This window comes from Centroberyx gerrardi, chromosome 14, assembly GCF_048128805.1.
Source record: "Centroberyx gerrardi isolate f3 chromosome 14, fCenGer3.hap1.cur.20231027, whole genome shotgun sequence".
Taxonomy (NCBI): Eukaryota; Metazoa; Chordata; class Actinopteri; order Beryciformes; family Berycidae; genus Centroberyx; species Centroberyx gerrardi.
In genome coordinates this window covers 9232961-9253873 of record NC_136010.1, presented here as the reverse complement: position 1 = coordinate 9253873, position 20913 = coordinate 9232961, and the positions used below count along the sequence as shown (strand labels likewise).

At 40.9% G+C, this 20913-nt stretch overlaps 1 protein-coding gene across 1 annotated transcript in view; it reads left to right on the top strand.

The window, feature by feature from the left end:
• casz1 (castor zinc finger 1) overlaps nucleotides 1–20913 on the top strand; it is a 173388-nt gene that overhangs the window by 28155 nt on the left and 124320 nt on the right. Inside the window, exon 3 of the mRNA XM_078288247.1 lies at nucleotides 6847–6935. The gene's annotated coding sequence lies outside the window, so the exon portion shown is untranslated. The remainder of the gene's footprint in view (nucleotides 1–6846; nucleotides 6936–20913) is intronic.

The window sequence follows — 20913 nt, the reverse complement described above, 5'->3', positions numbered from 1 at the left end:
TTCCGACAAACAAGCACTTTTCTTTTTTCACTCTTCAGTTCGGCATATAGATGATCCACTAAGCAGCACTTTATTTCAATAAAATCTCAACTTTTAGAATTGGTTCTCAGTGGTAGCTACTGCCCACCATGGTGTATTTTAATGGAAGAGGATTGTGGGGATAACAGGGAAACCAATTCTAAAAGTGCTTCTATTCTAAAGCAGCAGACATGGCATAATTATTTAAAAAATCACCATAAGGGGAGACATTATAAGAAATGAAATTGGCTATAGCTTCTTGTAGAAAAAAATGATTGACTTTTATATTTTTACATGTAACATGAGCCTCAGTCCCACAGATATTGAGGTGGGTGGAGATTCAATCCAATAGAGCGACCGGCTCTACTAGGACGTCCGCATTGGCTTCAAAATACAAGCCGAGGTTTCGGCCCCTTGGCTCCACCCTTTTACTCAAACTCTGGTCCCAAAACAAGGCGGCAGCAACATGGCGGTGCCCAGAAACCCCACTTCCTGTACTTCAAACAGGCCAGTCAAAAGTCAACGGATGACGTCATAGTCACTCTGTCCGTTATTTTCTGCAGTCTTTGTGTGAAATGTAACCAAACCAATGTGTAAATGCAACAAAGTAACATTTTGCCCCCTGATTCTAACTAAAATACCCTGAGAGTAGAGAAGGAAAACGCCTACACTCTTATATTCCGCTTTTAATACACACACACACACACTCACACACACACACACACACACACACACACCCCAAAAGAAGGCAGCTGGATTTAATTTCGGAGTGTAAAAGCAACAATGGTTGGAAGCCTTTGAAATCATTAATAGATAAAAGTAGGAGCGAGACGGTGACATCTGGAGTGACAGTGAAATTTGATCACATCTTGTGTCTCGTATATTATCAGTAAGTAGATTACACTCTGGTTGAAGTAGTTAATAATTTCAGGGCAGCGTGGTTTAGTTTCAAGATGTGGTCAGTCTACCTAACATTTTACGATTTTATTTTTTTAAGAGTTGTAATGAAATCCTGTGTGTTTGTTACACCTCTGTAGTTTGGACATCAACAGTATGGATTGCTTGTCAGTACAAAGTACTTCAATGATTCAAGATGATTTCAGGCTCTCCCCGACATAAGGAAGTCTTCGTCATAGAATTTTGTCAGCTAATCTAATCCATATAATTGACAAATTTATGAAATTCCTTTTCCCATGATATTATATCCCTGAAAGCAAATGCAGTCATGCAAAATTACATTTAGAGCTAGTGTTTATAAAAGAAGTCCAATACACTCAATATTTTGAATACTGATGTTATACTAGATTTCTAATTTTGTAATTAATAACATGAATAAAACAACATGTCAACTAAGGACAAATGAGTCAACTCAGTAAGTAGGAGGTGCCAGCTGTACAGTGCGTATGCTTTTGTACGCCCTGTAATGATGAACTCGGATGCTTTTTTGCTAAAGTCACATTGCGTGACAAAGGTGCGGATATGGTACATTTATTTCACACTTGTGCCCCAAGGGCAAGGGTAGGTAACATAACCTCAGAAAATCTCACCATTCAGGTTCACATCTTTCTTTTTAGTCAAGAGCTTCCTTTATGGTATGAATGGATTTGAATCGTGTTCAGAAAGTCAAACGCCTTCTTTGTTTCTATTTGGTAGATTCTGGAAATTTTCCGATTTGGGTACAGGGGTTTTGGTGAAGTTAGTGTGTGAGATATCTCAGTTTTATAAATGATTTTTTTTACCATAACCTACAACTTCAGTATCCCTCTGTACACTTGCCTCTGAACTTTTGGAGCTGCACACCGCCATAAAAGCAACTGACTACAGAGGCGACATATCAAAGGCCGTAGACGGTTGTGAAATACCTTATCCACACTCTAATCTTAGAGCGTTTGATTTGCCTCAAAAATAAGCACCAATTAGGAATTACACCAAACTCCTAACACTTTACAAACACTATGCCTTTTTAAAACAAATCCTTTATGAGAGAAATTGATTGTGAAGAATTAACACAAACTGTTCTCATCAGTTAACAAATGCTAATGAAACATCGCCTGATTAAAAGGCTTTAGTAAGGAACAGTCAGTGAATGGTTAACATCTTACAGCTTTCTGTGATTGCTCTTTTATCACCAAAATCAAAATATGCACTTTTTCACAGCCTTCCCTCATTCACATGTTCTGACAAGGCTTTCAAAACTGCCTTGGCTCTAGGTAATGTTTATAGCGTTACTGTATACTTTATATTGGTTCGTCGACAGAAGGAATTGAATGTTTCCCTACAATGATAGCACAGGGAAATGGAATGCACTTGAAATTGGTTTGCAAATAAAAAGAAATAATCTGTTTCCTGTATAGTTTGTTAATTTCATTCTGCTTTAAAAGGGTGGACAGCTTATTTCACAGTCATGTCTTGTTTCAGAGTCACCTGAAACAATGTGAGAGAGCAGCACATCAAATCTCTCTCTTCAGAGTGATTGACATTCATAGTGTATGTAAATAGCAATGCTGCGTACAAATTTAGTTACAGTATGAGGTCCCTATAAGCTTAGACCCTGACCTGTGCCTTTTAGAAACATGGGCTTGGTCTTTGCCTGTCCTGTGTCCTATTTTCCCTCGAAATCTTTATAAATATATCCTGGACAAAGGCTTTGTAGCATTGCCAGTGCCTTTTCTACCCATTTGTGCTTTCCTGTCCCAGAAAGAGTCAGCGCTGTAATGGAAAATACCAGTTCAGGGCAAATGCCAGAGAGCGCATACCCCATTTACTTGTGAAATACTCATCTTCCTGGTAATTTATGCTTGTGTTTTTACCTCAAGTACCTGTTCCATGGGTGTGTACATTTTTTCAAGTTGTGAGGTCATGTGTGAAAAATGTATTGAAAAACAGTCATGCCGTAACATATCAAAACCTGTTTTTACATAATGATCTAGATTTTTTTTTATTTTTTTTTTTTATGTCAGCCCAGTCTTTAAACACGCAATGAATGTTCCTTTCTGTTTTTGTTTGTTTTTTTTTCTCCTCTTCTTTCTCTTCCCTCCCACCGACCGGATCTGAAGTGAGAGGGAGAGACTTGGAAACAAAACTTGGCAGCATTCCTTGACAGTGACACACACACACACACACACACACAGAAGTATCATCTTATGGCTCACTTTTCGAATACATGAAAAACACAAAGAGCTGAACTCTCGGCTTTGAAATTCAAAACAGATTGTGTGTATAGCAAGAAATGTGTACATTGACTCATTGATTCACCTTTTTGTCACAATGAAATGGATTGTAAACCACTCTTTTATTTTGCTCATTTTGTCCGGCTGGATTAAAATGTCAGTTAAAGTGGTAATACGTGAGATTCTCTTTAAAATATATATATGTATTTTGGCATCTTTGGTGCTAATCGCTCATCACTGTGGTATTTCTGCACCGCACTTCCCAGAAATCACCTGTCAGTCAAACAGCGTGGGCGCTACTCTGACGTCTTTTTCCTTGGATTTCCTGTTAATGAGGTTTGATTTTCTGATCTTGTGGCTATCGCTGCTCATGCTAACCAGTTCTTCTTCTATTTATTCCAAACAAACCGCTGTTGCCGTAAAACACATCAATTCCTGTGCGGCAGAGGATCTTTCCCTCGAAAAGACCTACCAGACACCGGGTGTTTAGAACAGCAAATGTAAAAGCTGTCATGAACTGACTATGGGTTGAATCACTATTGTGTTATATCAGTGGGCGTTAGAGAGAAGCAAAACAGATTTTTTTTATATGACAGTGTCCCAATTATTACTCAAACCCGCTGTGAACAATTTAAAGTTCGCTGACAGTCCGGAGCAGCCGTCCCGCCCGGGGGTGTTGATGTGGCGATCCCTCTGTGTCTCAGACAGACATGTTGCCTCACCTGGTCCTGTGTTTACCTCAGATGGTAGGATTAGGAAGCAGCCATGTGGAAGATATGACTCTAATCCGCCGTGCCTTTACTTGGCACCCAGACACAGTCCTGTGCAACACTTCCGCTCTCCTAAAGGTAGAGCAACGCGCCCCCCCCAAGGATAGGGGATGAGTATCGGTGGCATTTTGAGGCTCTCGGAGTGTGATACAGCAATATTTTGACAACTGCGCAGGGTGTGAATTGCCTCGTGGAGGGCGGGACAGGTGGGGTGTTTGGGGGGGGGGGTGATGGTGTGTGTGTGTGTCTTAAAATGTAGCTCTAGCGGTCAGCAGCCAATGATGGATAGATAGATACATGATCCACAGATGGATCAGCTCCAGATTTGTGCCTGGCCTCTCTCAAATATACTCTCATATTCCTCTTTCGTTTCATGTTAATTTTATGCTCTATTAAATTATTTCCAACCCTCTCACTGTGCTGTTAACCTAGCTGCACTTTAAGTCTCACCTGTAGCAGATGTTGTGAAAACCTTTTTGTTCCAAAAAGGTTTTCACAACTCTCCTCTCTTTTCTCCTCTCTTCCAGAGAGGAGAACATTCTATGCCGACAAAGCAGTGCATGTCAACAGAAATTATTTTTGGTGTCTTTCCCAGATGAAGGCGTGTTAGACAAAACATGTTTATTTTCTTAACTGTACCAAAATGGACTAAGCTGTGAATAAAGGCTTCTTAATAATTTGTTGTGTTGAGTTGCCTTGGTACCTTTCTTGAGTATACATGATTTTTGGTTTGTTGGTGTACCTAAGCAGTTAGTTGAAACCTAACCTAATTATAAAGTGGAAAAGCTTATGGTAATGTCTAAATTGGTGCTTTGAGATACAAACAAACTGAAACACACTGAGCTGCCACTTTATGTTTTGTCTGCACTTTTTTTTTTTGTCTCCACTGTCTGTCTGTCTGTCTTTCTCTCTCTCTCTCTCTCTCTCTCTCTGAGGTACTAGATATCAACATTGTAAACTTGAGTTATTTGTTGATTTCAAATAACCGTTTTGATTTTTGATGCTTAAAAAAAGTAGTCATTAAAAGACTTAGTTTGTCATAAAATTGTGAGTAGTTATTTCACACTGCTTTTGATTTATTGACAAATTGCACCTCAGCTATAATCATTGTAATTCCGTCAATGGTAATAAAGAGAATAATAAAGGCTGATCTTACTAGAACCAACTGCTGTCCCAAGATAACTTCAGTCGATAACAGATTAAGAGGATAGATAGTTTTACACAGAACAACGGATACGGTCAAATCCATGAATTATTGTGCATATAATTTCAATGTCATATAATTTTATCATCATTTGGATGATTGTCCTACTGTGAGAGGTGACAACTTTATCTTAGGATTCTTACTCGTCCCAAGACCCGCCCTTGTTGTCCTAACCGTATCAACACCACCATCACAAACAGTAGAATGCAAAACTCTTATTTATGCAATATGCTGATAATTAAGCCCTTCTCATTAGTAACATAATTGGAAATGTAATTAGCCATAGTAATAATTACTGTATTTAATACCTTTTCTGTTTAGTTATCAGGCCAATTCAAACTGGTAATTAGCAGTCATGAGGATTTCATACTTTTGTCTTATGTCATTTTGGTCACTGCTTTGTTTCAAACACAACCCAGCAGCTTCGAAACTGTAGATTGTGGCAGTTAAAGGTGCTATATGTAACATTTTCACATTAATAAATCATTATCACATTCCCAAAAAAGAAAGAAACACATGCTCTCCCAATTTGGTGTGTAAAACCAGTGAAGCATCCAGTCAGGCTCACTTCATTACGAAATTTCAAAAAACACAAAGAGGAAGGCCGGAGGGTTGAGATGTCTGTGCATGTCTTTTCTGACATTTTGAAATTAAATGAATGAATTAAAGTAATACACAACTTTATCCCACTTATTCTAACTGCCTAGTTTCAGCTTGACCTTAACTTACTTTGTCAAAAATACACATTGGCTGTTATCGACGGCCGTTATCGCCTCTAATCCTTCTTCTTACTCTAAACGCACACTGAGCGCCAGGGAGAGGGAGGCGGGACAAGCAGCCACATCCTTTTTGCAACTGGAAGCAGTGGAGTTTATGGGAGATGTGGTCTTCATTTTGAGAAACACAGAATGTTACACGTAGCATATTAAAGGTGACATGTTCCATTTGCTTCATCGCTTGCCCCAACAAGCCCCCTTTTTTCCTCTCCGTCCTTTAACCCGCTGCAGCTAAAATGTGAGATGCCGAGTGTTGCAACAAAGATTCATAACCAGACACTACAATGAAGACGGCATCAGGTCCAAAACAAAATATAATGGAAGTGCTATTGTTACAAAGTGACACCCCAAAGTAGTGTCAGTCCTGGACAGTACATCCATCTGGCTACAGACAGTTTATTCAACACCAGAAAGAAAAGTGGCACTACACAAATGAAATATTTTTTATGGGAAGCACTCCATCATAAAACCCCCATTGATTCAGTGATTCCTACTTTGCCCCGTGTAACGCTTGGATCTTTTTCATCCCTGTGTTTGCAGTGACTGGTGAATGGTTATACATAAAGAGCTTTTTGTTGTTTGATATAAATACCGTGCCCTATTTTCCTTGAAAGAATTAATCTCATAAGATCACAAGTTAGATGACATGGTGATTTATTAACTTGCATAAGTGTGTGAGTAACGTTGAAATTTGTGTCATGTAACATCGCTTTATTCTTGTGGATCAGGCTTGAAAATGAAATATTTATATTATCGCTGTAAGGGTGCAGATGTTTTAGCTTAGGATTTATATTTGTGTGATTTTACATCCACACTGTACTTGGCTACATTGGCCTGATCTGGTCAGATGTGCTTCAAAATCACCCATTTCCAAGAAAACTAAACAGTTCTTTTATTTTTATCTACAGAAGTCAGATGGCAGCAGAGTGAGTGTCTGGATGGGATAACTCCTCAGCAGATTGGAGTTCAGCTTCAGCAAAGATTGTCAAACTGGAAGGTGAGTCTTAAAAATAAAAGTCCCATCTTATACAGAATGTCAGTATTTACTCTATACTGTTTTAACATTAGAGGCCATGCTGTTGTCATGCTTTTTGAAAAAAATCTTAAACATTAGTAACAGCTATGGTTCACACCACCATTAGACTTAATAATATGCTCTACTAAATAAATGTCCCAGTACAAAACCAACGGTTAGTGAATTTATGTATTAGCAATAATAGTATAGTGACAAGAAAAAAAACCATCTGAAACGGGGCTGAATTGCCTTGTCCTGTTAGAGATCAAACTAAGTTTTTTGTTATTGGGTTGCTTCATGAAAAAGCATTTCACACTCTCGTTACTCCTTTTCTGTTACCGTTGGAACCGAGGGTTAGGGTTACCGAGGAACAAAATATCGGCTCATTGGCTTCGTTTTCACAAAACACAAAATACTGCTTGTAATGTGCAGCATTGGTGTCTGTGCTCCATGTTGAAGTTGCACCTCTGTTTCGTGGAACAACTTAATTGTCTCAAACATGCACGCAAGCAGCACGTACGAGTCATGATACCCCAAGGCCTAGATTAATTAAGCTATGAAAACCCATGAGCAGAGAGCATTCAGCAGGTGCCTGTTTGCCTTGGTATGGGACTTGCTTTTGGCAGTGGTGCAGTGGCTCATTATAAATCTATAATTAAGTTACAATTTTATTTGCTTTTTTTAACATACTGTCATAGGGGATCAACATGGCTTAAACTCTGATTCTGTTAAGTGCACTCTTGGCTATATTGCTATTGTATCCTCTATTCTTCCTCAGCAATTATACTTTGTCAAATATATGAATGAGAGGCTAAAAGTGATATTGTATCTCACGAGTTTCTCACTGGTTGTTATCCTAGCCTCCTACAGGTGTTCTTGTTTTCAACTTGCCATTGAGGCGCTTCTAGTAATGCTTAAAATCTCTTGATTTGTTCTTAATCCAAAACAAGCTGATTTGCAACCCCCCCCCCCCCCCCTCCCCCTGCACCTCAGCACAAAAACAAACATAGCGCCCCCCTGCTGGCAGCAGGGATGGTCCTCAGAACCCCCACAGTTCAGCTCATCCTGCGCTGGGGCGTGTTGGCAGCGCTAAGTGAATGCGAAGGAGCAGTTCTCTCAGGGCAACGTCTGTTATTTTGAGTCACCTGCCAGCAAAGACGGAGGGTGACACGCACAGCAGGCGGCCTGAAGGAGGGATGAGCGGGGCTGTGGGAGAGAATCCCCCCGCACGCAGGGTGGTCAGGCTGAATGAGAGTCACCGCCACGGCCGCAACGCCTGCCAAGAGCGCAGGCTCGCTCAGGCTAACAATGCGGCCTGTGGAGGGGCAGACTGGGCAGGAAATTGAGGTTAACGACATTGTTACATATTAAGCAGGGCTGCGGTGTCCACACCCTCTGGTGAGAGAGTAGATCCTCTTCCTCCAGCCTTTCTGAGGGAAGTGTGAAAAGGTAAAACATGTTAAACAATAATGATTTGTAGTAAATCCCTCAACAATTTCACTGAAGCGCAATATTCATGTTTCCGCCTGGATATGCTGTACAAGGAACTAAGAATCAAGATGAAATTAAAGGTACAATGAGGTTGTATTTGCTGTGTAAACCTGCAGTATAGAAAATATTGCTCATGACAGTTTTAATATCTTTCGTCTATTTAATTCTATCTAATCACTGCTTCTAAAACAATCCAGATTTGTTAACTGTCGTCATTGCATTTCAGAAAAGTTCCAAACAGATGCTCATATTTCAATTCCTGTTACCTTGGAGCGTTGTGGAGTACTGTACCTTGTCAACCAAAAGACTATTTTTTAAAATGCTGTTAGTCAAATCTGAACTTGGGGAGATGCCCATACACAGGTGAAGTGACTAGTCAGCAGTTGTGAGTATTGTGAGTATTTTCACAGGTGCTAATACAGTACAACGCTGGCCTGTGCTCTGGTTTGCACAGTGCAGCTCAAACCTTACCAGAGAATCTCACCGCTTTCCCTTACTCTTTCCCCCACTGTGCTTTGCCCAGGGGAGAGACGCGTTCTACGTGTTGTAATAAGGGTAGCTGATATAATGAAGGTCATTGTAATCAGAGCTAATGTGCCAAGGAGTCAAGACACTGTAGCTTTATTTGCCAGCAAGGCCCGGCATTTGGTGCCCATGGGGATCGGGCTGATAGCGTTATCTTTGCTAACCTGACTCTAATACAGGCCTTGCTCTGCTGTTTGTGTCAGCATCGGAGCTGAACTTTTCCCAGTGATCCGCTCCATGTGTGGATGGGCATGGATTGGGCTCCGCTCAGCTCCATCCTGGGTAAATCCCATCCCAAGGTGTTTGGCTTCTCTCAGTTCACATACTTGGAGAGCCGCGCTCCCTCTCTCTGGCTCTCTGGCTTGGAAAACAGACCGGCCTCATATAGGCTTCAACTGAATGTACTTGACATAGAAACATTACATTGGCGCCTACTGAGGACTCGCTCTTAAGAAATGACCTCTAAATCTAATCCTGTCCCTCAGGATATGCAAATGTCCTCAGCTCAAATTTGATTTGTTTTTGTCAGTTCAGGACACAGCAGTTTGTTTAGAACTGTTATCCAACATGGTGTAAAAATGGAAAGTACACGTACATAGTTATACTTTTTAAGACGTTTTATACCCCTGCTCACCAGTCTGTTTCGATTTAAATATCTTGTATAAATTTGCCTCAGACTTGGTGATGTCAATTTGTTTTTTTCTTACCTAGTCATTCTGCGTAATGTGATAGATTATATAGCGAAGCCTTGTGATCAAACTGAACCAAGTCTGATTTGATGATCTGACATCTGGAGCCTCAATGAATAATTGATTATTCTTATATTCTTATTCAAATGTAGGCATTTGTGCAGAGTGCATGACCGTTGTTACAGTTTCAGCACTAACAGAATAGTTTAGGGAATGGAAAAACAGGTTTGGCTGTTTAAGTGGGTTTTTTTTTCAATTTAATTATAACTTAATAACATACAGTTTTAAAATATTTATAGATTGAAGAGAGGCCAAAACTCTGACAGAATGAAATGTTCTTGAACTACAGTTATACAGCTGTCCTGGTCATCACTTTTCATCCATGAGAATCTTACATCAGAGGTCTGATGACCCATATATGACTGGATATTTATCAGGAACCCCAAAGTCCATAAAATCAGAAACAAAACCCATCTCTAGCGGGGATCCTCAGCGGAGCTTGATGGTTGATTACCATTTCTCGTACTTTTCATACTTGCCTTTTTAACACGCCGCTTTCTGTAAGAAACATCAAAGGCCTTTTTTCCTATTCATCTGAGCACCTCCAGGAAAAAAAGGCTACCCATATCTAACCCCATGTGAGTCCCCTGGTCCTATCATTCAAACTTCCAAGCGTCTCTTTGTGGCTTCCTAGAGGACCACGGTGAAATGATCTCTTTTGTTTCGCATCATTAGTTCCATCTGTTGTGCGAGCGGGCCTGTCTGTTCCGGAGCATGGCAACGTGATGGTCGCCAGGGGCGATTGGAGACGCTACCGTCCCAGTGGCTTGTGGCTCGACCTCCGCCACCACCATTGCCTCGTCCATGATCCCCATGACACTCCCACACTCGCTTGACTGTTTTTACTTATTTATTCATACATCTGGGGAAAGTAGAAGCACGTACTTCACATCCTGGAATGCAGTTAATTTGATGTTGCTTTTTTGAAAGAAATAAGTTAGCAACTTGATGTTATTTTTAAGCCTGTACAGCATCATTTATATTGTGCAGTAGTGAAACAATGTATACTTTGTAGAAAACAGAGAATCTTTTTTCTGGAGTGATGCATATAATAGAATACAAATCATCCAACCTGTCAGTTTCACCCTGTAAAATGCACACTACTCTGTGTCCACTCCTGGTCTAATACAGGCTTTGACGGGTCAGATTTGTGTGCTTATTTTCTTGCAGTAGGGAGTAAATGATGCACCAAACAGATGTAGCATTTTCTCTCAACAAGGAAATATTTTATTCATGATTTACATGAATGATAAATCTTCAGAAAGTCTTAGTGCTGATGGGCATACACAATTTAACATCTGTCTTCCTCAGAATAATTAATAGCATAGCAGAACACTTGGGACTCGATGTTGGATTTTTCCTCTCACTTTACTTGATCTAATTACTTCTTTAAAAGCAAGCATTCTCTAAAGAAGACTGGAATGATAAACATACTAGCCATGTTGCCACTGCAGGAAAATCTTGTTCTCGTAATGACTGATTTTCAGTCCTGTCTATGTGGAACCATGCAGACCACACCATATATAAGAGAGGAAAATGTGGCCTTACTTTCTAATTATCATTCCTAATTCCCAAATGAATATTTCCATAATGTCTCCCCAGTGAATGGCTCCGGCCTTATCTCCATAGTGTGAATGTACAGCACAAGGGCATCTGTGTGCATGTCAATGTGGAGATCACCAGATCATTTTCATTGAAGATGGAGCCATCAAAGGTCACAGCCATCCAAATGACCTAACCTTGCAATGTAACACCTGGGTGTAAAAGTGGACTCATCCTATCTACTGGGATGGGTGTAATGTACCTCTAATGTCTAAAGTGCGGAAATAAAATAAGAGTTATAGGCTGGTGGAGGAGCTTCGGTGTGGGCTAGAGAATACTGTAACTCTATAGGGTGAAATAGCTGTGTTGGTATCACCCGAGGTGACAGTCTATTGCCAAAGTGCTGTATTTGTTGGAACCATTATGAAATAAAGTCTGAGAAAAAGGCCAATATTCAGTTTGAATTGATTCCCGGAAAACTCCAGAAGTGAATATGCTTTCATTTTGATAGTATTACTATGGACAAAATGTGTTGTGTCAGTTTCACCTCTCCATTACTTTGCTCCATTAAGGCAAAACCGACTGATTTTATTTTTGCACAGTCTATTTTCTGTGATAAAATGAAAATCTGAGAGCTTTATTAAGTCTGAGTGACACCTAAAGCTGAGAGCCAACAGGAAAATAAGTCATGTGGGATCTAGTTTCAGTTCATTTTTGCTCAATTCACCTCTCCTGATCAAATACTGCGCTTTCCAGTAGGGGCCTAATGGGAGTGTCAAATTCACAAAGGCCCTCTCTCTTCCTCTGACTCCATTACCTGCTAATAATGCTGGTTTTGGTACTTATGTGCACGGAGCAGTTAAGTCAAGCTGTGCGTGTACTGTGCACATCTCTAGTAGGTTGTAATAGTAGGCTATATTGAGGCCATTTTAACCATTTCTACAAATCTCGCATATGCTATGTTGCCAAGTTGCCATGGACACTAAACCATCTCATGTTCTCCCCTCTACTCTTACTATTTGAACTGCTCTTTTTAGTAATGCTTTTTTAATGCTGCTCCTCTTTAAGCCAAACAAACATGACCACTGATGTCTCGGGTTCAGGGCCTTTCAAACAGCCTTTCAATAAAACAAGCTCAGCTGTGAGACATGCAGGATCTCCCATGCTGCGCAGCCCCCTGAAAATACCCTCCCTCCTGTTTCAAAGCCATGCGCTTTTGGTTCCCCCAGGAGAGCCAGCGTTATCCTGTGGGGTTTATTTAAACTTGTTGGGAAGGTCTTGCCTTTTTTTTCCTACAGTAGGCTATATGACATTTAGAGAACTACACCACATATGAAAGTGGTTTTATTTCTGACTCACTGCTCTGTCAGGCTTATTGATCCAAAATGGAAGGTTGTGGGAGCCAATTTCCTGTGCCAGGTAAACGGAGGCAGGTTTTTGATATGGCCCATGTGGCGCTGGGTGGGCCACACCTGCAGCCCCATCTGCCTGTGGCATAAGCATAGGATGATGGGTGCTGAGATGCCTGGGAGGCCTGCTATGGTTGCCAGACGTTGTGGCACTTTGTGAGTGACACTAATGTGAAAGGTGAGAGAAGGAGCGAGAGAGGGAACAAAGGAGAAAGACAGATGATGAGAGACGACAATGGCATCCTTTAAAGCCTGATACTGAGGACTCTAACTTGTTTTTATTGGCCTTTTCTCATTTCTTTCCCATACGATAGGCCAGGTAAATAAATGTCATTTTACCATCTCACATAGACACATGATATTTTGCCTGAATTCATTCATTTGTATTGGGAGTGCATCCATTCTGGCCACTACATTCCATCATCTTATAGAGCTGTATTTTACTCAATATGGGCCAATACAGTGCATCCCTTTTTTTAATCACTCCGCCTTAACTGCCTCTTAAATTGTCAAACTGGTCCGTCTCAGTGCGTTACTTTTTTGCACCATCTTGGGAGGACAACTGTGCTTTGGCTAAGACATTATTGGACCATTAAACCGCAGCCCCTCCCACTCTCAAGCACTTTCCGCTCTGTATAAATGCATTGGAATTACTTCCAGAGGGGAGGTGGTGCAAAAAGACCACGGGAAAGGCTACTTATTCTCTTAATGATGCCTTGTCCTTTTAAAAGTCGTCATCTTCATTCACAAATGGATGAGTACGGCAGAGGAGCACCCCAGGGACTGAGGTCATACCAACCTCCTTGTCCCAGCACAGGAAGTTACTTTGTATGAATTGAGGCAGGACAGTTGAGCAGGACAGTATTCACACTGAATACTTCATCTTAAACCATAACATTTCTATATTTTTGACTGCGTTCATTGCATGACTAAGCTGAATCATTAACTCAGAAAAATCACAGTTCTTCTTTGTGAATGGTTACATAGACTAGCTTCTTATTACTAGTTATTACTATTACTATTTATTAGTTTCTTATTACCACTATTATAACTTGCCACTGTTAACTACTGAAACTGGTTACAAATACCCTTGAATCCAAGCGTGTGTTGTGAAAGAAGTTAGGAAAATTTTTCTCATGGGAGTGTACAAAAAGATAATCCCCCCTTTGGTGAGCTTGGGCATTAAACTATTTACACCCATCTATTGTGGTTCGTGTCGGGGTTGCATGAGTGAATTATTGCCCAAACAGAAATTTTGGACAAACATTGAAATTCATTAAGTCTAGATTTTGAGAGATAAAGACGAGGGAGGCTTGGCGTAATATTACACCCCTTCCTCACTAACTGAAGCCCAGTGCAGTTAATGTTCTTTGATAAACATAAATAAATGTGCTCGAGTTAAGCAGTTAAGCACAAGTTAAGCACGAATACTCAAAAGTATGTTGTCTTAATAATGTGCAAAACATAATTACACTTCCTTAAATCCTCCTAAACAATTACAGTAATACCACATTTTAAAGGTGGAATACCTCAGAAACCAGTTGTGAAATTTGTTGTTTTTACGCCCCGGGACAGTTGGATCTGAATAAGTGTCTCTTAGTTTGAGACAAGAAGGAAGAGTATATCTCACACCCCTATAAATGATTACACCCTATAGTCTCACTTTTTTTTTTTTATATAGATGTTACTAGTTTTGTTGTCATTTAGTTTCTGTTATCCAGTTCTCTTGTGCCTGTTTCATGTCATGTTGTCTGCGGTTTGAATATTTACAAAAATCTCTCTGTTTAACCTATACAATTTGAAGAGATTTTGATTCATGACAAACCAGAGACAGAACTACACTGACCATGAATTGGAAAAATGGAAAAGGTGAAAGAGTGCGACAGTACCACATAGTTTGTCTCCTATTCATTGTTACTGAAGCATTCCACAACATCACATGGTGTGTGACGTCGTGTCTAGTTGGGAGAGAGAGAGAGTCGTTCGTGTTACTAAATACTGATTTCACTGTGCTGTGAGATACTGCGCAAGAACGAACAGCATCTTGAACTGAGAGGTTTTCCGTTTCAAGTCAACCTATTATACATTAAAGTATCATGTCAACGATGGAATTAGATGAGGAGTAGCACTGGCACGGTGGTACAAAATACTACTGTAGTTTTATAAAGATATATATATATTTTTTTTAAAGCCCGGCACCTTTGGGCTTCCTACAAGCGCACATCAAGTGGGTGAGGTGTAGTCAGTGATATACATGACATGGGTCTCTGAGGACTGTCTGATTTGTATAATATCCTTCAGACAAGGTCATAGCAGTGCCTACGTCTTTGAAGATAGAGGAAAGAGAGCATGTTCCTCCTTCATTGCGCCTGTGGAAAAGAACAAACGTAAGATCACGGTGTCGAGGGGCTTCCACTCTTCAAAGTTGATACGAATCAGACATGAAACGATTTAGATAAAGTGATAGTTATCTTGATTCCTGGCACCGTCCGTTGGATAGACAGGGTAACGCGTGGGGAAGCTGTATAGCTGCGTTTTAGTGTGAAATCCCGGGGAAACGTATCCATCTGGCGTATGAATAATTTAGATGGCTCAAGTTGGTTCCTGTTGCTGTTGTGTTTGTGCTCAGCTTTCTCTCCCAGTTCAGCGCCCCCCCCCCCCACCCCCCATCCCCTCCCCCTCCCCTCCCTGACATCACTCCTGAGGCTTGTTTGTGATGCTTAAAGGGAAGTTGGGCCACATGAGGAATCGCGGGGAGGAGAGACTCACTTTCTCTCTCTGCTGCGCTTTCTCTCTTCCCTGTTCTCTCTTTCTCAGACAGACCTACACACACCTCAGATAAATACACAGTTTAACACACACAGGCACACATACTCGTACACACACACACACACACACACGGACATATTGCATGTGCAGACACAAACTGCTTAGTGTAGCCATGTTGCGTTGGAAACATATAGTATATACACACTTTGCACACCCTTTGAGATTTGAAAGCCTATGATTTCAATGATGAAAATCTGAACATTAGTGCACATTGAGCATTGTGTTAATGAGATGGGGTGTGGCCGATAATAGATCTTTACGTGGCACTTATAAATGCATTATGCAGCACTTACAGAGATAATATGTAGCTCAGATGGATCAGAGAGTTCCTGAAAGTTCTTCTCTTATAGAGCATGAGAGAAGAGAGTCTAAAATGGATTTGAAAGACTGAAAACTGCAAGGTAGGCTAAACCCCCCCAACAAACACACACACACACACACACACACACACACACACATAGAACCACCGCCACTCATCATGCTTTCACTCAATCTCATAGTCACACAATTACAATTGCACAAACATATACATATAGTATACCTAACACACGCACACACACACATGCACGCGCATACTCTGTATGCCAGACCAGCCAATATTTGCCCCGTATTTATTTATTTATTGTAAAAATGCAAACATGCTAAGCTATGGTTGAGCTGTGTCCTCTGGTGTAATCCAGTCCCTGTCTTTAGAGGAACCAGCCAGAATGAGGGGGGCGGCATTGAGGAACAGGGGGAGGGAGAGAGGGAGGGAGGGGGAGAGAGAGAGAGACTGAGAGAGAGAGAGAGAGAGAGAGAGAGGGAGGAGGGGGATATGACAGGCCCTTGGAATCTCAACCTCTCTCTCCTGGCGCCCGCACTAATCAACCCCTGTAATTTATGCAGAAAATATGATTTATATTTAATTTCACTACACTTGCATTGTTAATTTGAGATGTAATTAACGCGTCGCCACGGCAACTAATTTCTCAATGCCGTAAATTATCACCGCCTTTTCATCAAAATTCAGTTACTTTGGCTCCTGTGTGCAGTGTTCTGATGCAATTAGGTTACCGGGGCAACCCGAAAGTGTTCATTTTCTTTTGTTAAATTGCAGCGAGGCAGAAGTTTTTATACCACAAGTCATATTCACTTTTTTTGGTGAACAAAGAGCTCAGGCATTTTTGTACTATAGCGAAAGGGGGGTGGATTGAGGAACATGCTGTTCATGTACACAAGTATACAGCGCTGCACACTGCTTTCACAAACACTTGTTATACTGTTGTGAAGTGAGCTGATTGATTGCTGAGAATGCTCCGCTATTACAAGTATATGTGTTTCAAAGTTGTCCTTTGGGCAAGGGCATGTGTGATAAAGGGAATCTATATATGAGATATGTGTTCATTGTTCAAATTTAGCAGAGCTCGCTCTTTCTCTCTCCCTCCCTCCCTCCCTCCCTCCCTCCCTCCCTCCCTCCCTCCCCCCCTTCTGTCTCTCTCACTTTCTGTCTCACACACACAGAGGCACACAGACAGACATACACACACGCACACACGCACAGACACACACACACACACACCACAGTGCATTTCCAGTACCCACGCTCCCTTTATTCCCCCAACAGTGGCTGTGAAATGACTCAATATTTTAATCAACTGTATCTAATTTGCACTCCAACAGAAGATAGGGCCACGTGTGTGCTGTTGTCGCCCTGGCTGGCACTGAGTATGCCCACCGGATGCCTGTGAGCCGCCCTGCATTGCCACGCTTGCCAGTCTCCGCGGCCCACTCGGCGCGTCCGTCTCCAATCCATCCCCCCTTAGCTAGTCTTCAGTGGAAATATCAGGTCATTGGCTGCTAAGCTCTGGTTAACTGCAAAGGTAATTAAATTTGTAAGCAGGCTTTTTGAATCTTTTTAGCCTCTTCGGTAATACCGGCAGGGATTACAGCCTTTTTGAAGCACAGCTGTATTTTGACTCCTTGGCAGAAAGGGGCCAAGTCCCAGTGACCAGACCGGGTCCACAACAGCCAAACCCCTAATTGACTGACAGATCCAGAGCCATGACGTCTTCTTTATGCAGCGATACACAGGGAGGAATGTACAGAAAATTATTGGTTATTGCAAAGAGCAACCCCTCCAGTCACATGGAAGTATGCTTCGTACATTAATGTGTACGTGTGTGTGTGCGAGTGGGTGTGTGTGCTTTTTTTTTTATTACATTTTTCTCTAATTGAGTCGAAACATGTTTATTTGTCAATGCCCGCTGGTACCCTCAAGGCCACATGACATCAGTAGCCTAACATGTGGTCAATACTTTGATTTTCCTTGTGCCCGTTTGATTTTCAGTGGCGTTACCAAGGGATTGGTTTGCCACATCCGTGTTACAGAGGAGGAAGAGATCAGGGGTGAAAGATTTCTGTTTTATATCACGATATTGTCCCTGCTGACGGGAAACAACAGTTTGACATTATTTGCAAAGACAGCATAATATAGGGGGATTCGGCATGCGCTCTCTCCAGAGGCGGCCCATGGGGAGAGCCCCTCTTTAAAAAGCCTGCTTCTCACCAAGGTACTGACACATTAGATTTTCACAACATCTTTCTGATATTTTTTTTTCCTCCATTTCAGCGCACTGCCTAACAACTGTAAGACGAGCGATATCGGTTCCTGTTTAGATTACATGGCTGCTGTGCGATTGTAACTGAAACCTCAGGCGCTTTGATCCCTCCCTCTCTGATCTTTTAACTATAGATTAACTTCACCTCAGAGTTTACAACAAGCTTGCACTTGCTTTATCCGTTGCACCTATAGTAAATATTTTGCATTGTATAGGAATTCATGCAGCATATAACATAATACATCAAATGCAAAAACAGTAATGCATTTTTTATTCTGCATTATGTAGATGCAGTATTCCTAATTGTTGCCAGTAGACTACAATAACAGCTGTACTGTATAATTCTCTCACTGAAAGTTTTTTCAGGTTTAGCAGCTTGAATGTCTTTCTAGGGCAGAGAGCAACTCACAGTCATTTTGTCCATTAATGTCAAAATTGGTCTAAATCACAATTAGAAGTCACACTGAGGCTGAATTGTTCTGCTTAATCAAAAGCAGTGTGATAGGACATTGAATCTGTCTCGCAAGTTTTCCTTGATGAAAACAACGTAGTCAAAATATTCCTGCCGTCGCCCTGGTGGAGGCAGAGTACGAGTGTGAGGAAAGGTCATCAAAGAAGTTTTTATGTAACTCACTCTGTAAAAACACTAAGTTGATTAGACTTGTTTATTTATTCAGGTCCAAAAGAGTATTTGCTTTTGTCACATTTATTCCCATTTTGCCAGCACATGGGGCCCTGGAAGACGAGTTACCAAGGAACACAAAATTTTAATTAGTGTATTTTAATCATTCAGGCTTTTCGAGCTAATCCACAGACCCCTGAGAATTCCCAAGATGCAGCTCTGTGCTGCTTTACCATTTATTGTTGAGTCTATTATAATTACTGTTAGCAGGTGGGGGCAGGGAGACGTTTATTATGTTTTTCCATCTTTATTATAATTACTAGAAAAAATGAAAGGATGCTGTTTCATTAAGTTTAGAGATGATGCCATTTTCCCCCTGTTTTTCCCCTCAATCTCCTTCCTGCCTTTGTTCCATAATGCCATTGTACTGGCTTTCATTCCAGGGCTTTCATACGTTGCACAGCTTTATGAGAAAAAACAACAAAACGAAACAGATCTCTTATTAAGAACAGAAGAGGGGGGAGATGGTCTTAAAGAACTTAATTTCTGAGACAGTTTTCCTTTTTCTTTTTTTTTTTTTTTCTTTTTCTTTTTTTCCTTCCAAATCCAAGCAGTGCTCTGAGAATGAAGTTGACGCATCCTCTGAAACACAAATGTTTAATGGAGTTGGACTGGGATCAGAACAGAAATGCAGAAAGTAGAGTATGTTTGCTTCACTTTCACACTCGTCAGTAATGAAAGATAAGGGGGCCTGCAGTAAATCTTTAAGCCCCATGCTTTGGGTGCTCTGCAGGGATTTTAGCATCTTCCAGAAATATTTTATGTGTTTGTCTGTTTGTTTCAATGCTGTTCTGCCACTCCCTCTTCCTCTCGAGTCCCAACTATGTGCCACTTGTTTGTCTAAAGCAATCAGGCTGCTGAAGTTTTGGACCAAATAAATGAGTGTTTTCTCTGTTGGATTAGTTTTAGTATTCCTATTTTGGATGCTTCTTGGAAATTCTATGGACAAACAGCTTTCAGCACAATGACTTGCTTTCATTGAAGGAAGAGACATTCAGGGAATCGGGGTTTATAACTGAGTGTGTCTATCTCTCTCTCTGTGTGTGTGTGTATGTGTGTGTGTGTGTGTGTGTGTGTGTGTGTGTCAGAGAGAGAGAGATGTCAGCAGTTTCTATGGATGCCATATGGGTTGACTAGTTGATCAGAGCTTCTAGTACAGTTATGTTGGAGTCAACTACATCACATAAAACTTAACGCTTGCCATCATTTCAATGTCTGTCAAGGGCACCATTTTGGCAATGGATCTCATCAATTTTCTTAAGTGAGCAGATCTGAAGCTGTCAGTTGGCTAGAAGGCAGCATACTGGAGCATTTTACTCCACAGTCAGGTCTTTAAACTCTCAGTTCTGCGCGAGGATGCTATGATTATTAGAATAAGCTTTGAGTCTTTGTCCGCAAACACCTCAAGGGTAAAATCCACCGTAAAATGGAATTTGCATATTGCTGTTGACAGGTAAAAGCACATATCTGCAAGCGGTAGACTTTCCAGGAATGAGCGAAGTAATGCACATTTTCTCATTGACATCCTTGTGTTTTTTAAAAAAAATGATGCAATACAGATTTTAACTGGTTTAAAGGGCCCAAGGGTCGTGAAAATCACTCAACACATGACTATGTGCATGACCATGTAAACTTCCAATTCAAGAAAGAAAAAGAAAAACAGCAAAGTTTCGGTTACATGTTTTTTTTGCCCAGCAGCAGTGATATGTCATATTAGCATGGGAGTTAAACTGCTTAAGTCTTGACAGGAGAAACTCTGGAGCTTCCAATGTAAAGGAATGGGAGACTGACTTTGCAGACACAGTGTTAACTTTATGGCAGTATGGTTGTGTTTGTTCTGATGATTTGATGAGGAGGCTGCATACCTGTTAGCAGTACAGTAAAATAAAGTTCATTTGAATGTGAAACCTCAAGCATTCGATGAGTCCACAGAGAAATTCATTATCCATGGAGCAGCTCCAGGTTTTGTCTCATGATGACATCCAGATTAGAGCCTTGGGTCTCTCTGGTGTCTAGCTTTCCGAGCCGGTTGTTTATATTCACAAAAAATATGATTGAACTTTGATATGAATAACTCATGTGAATTCACTTTTAAAGCAGATTTACGCTTTCAAAGAACTTGAGGGTTGTTGTGTC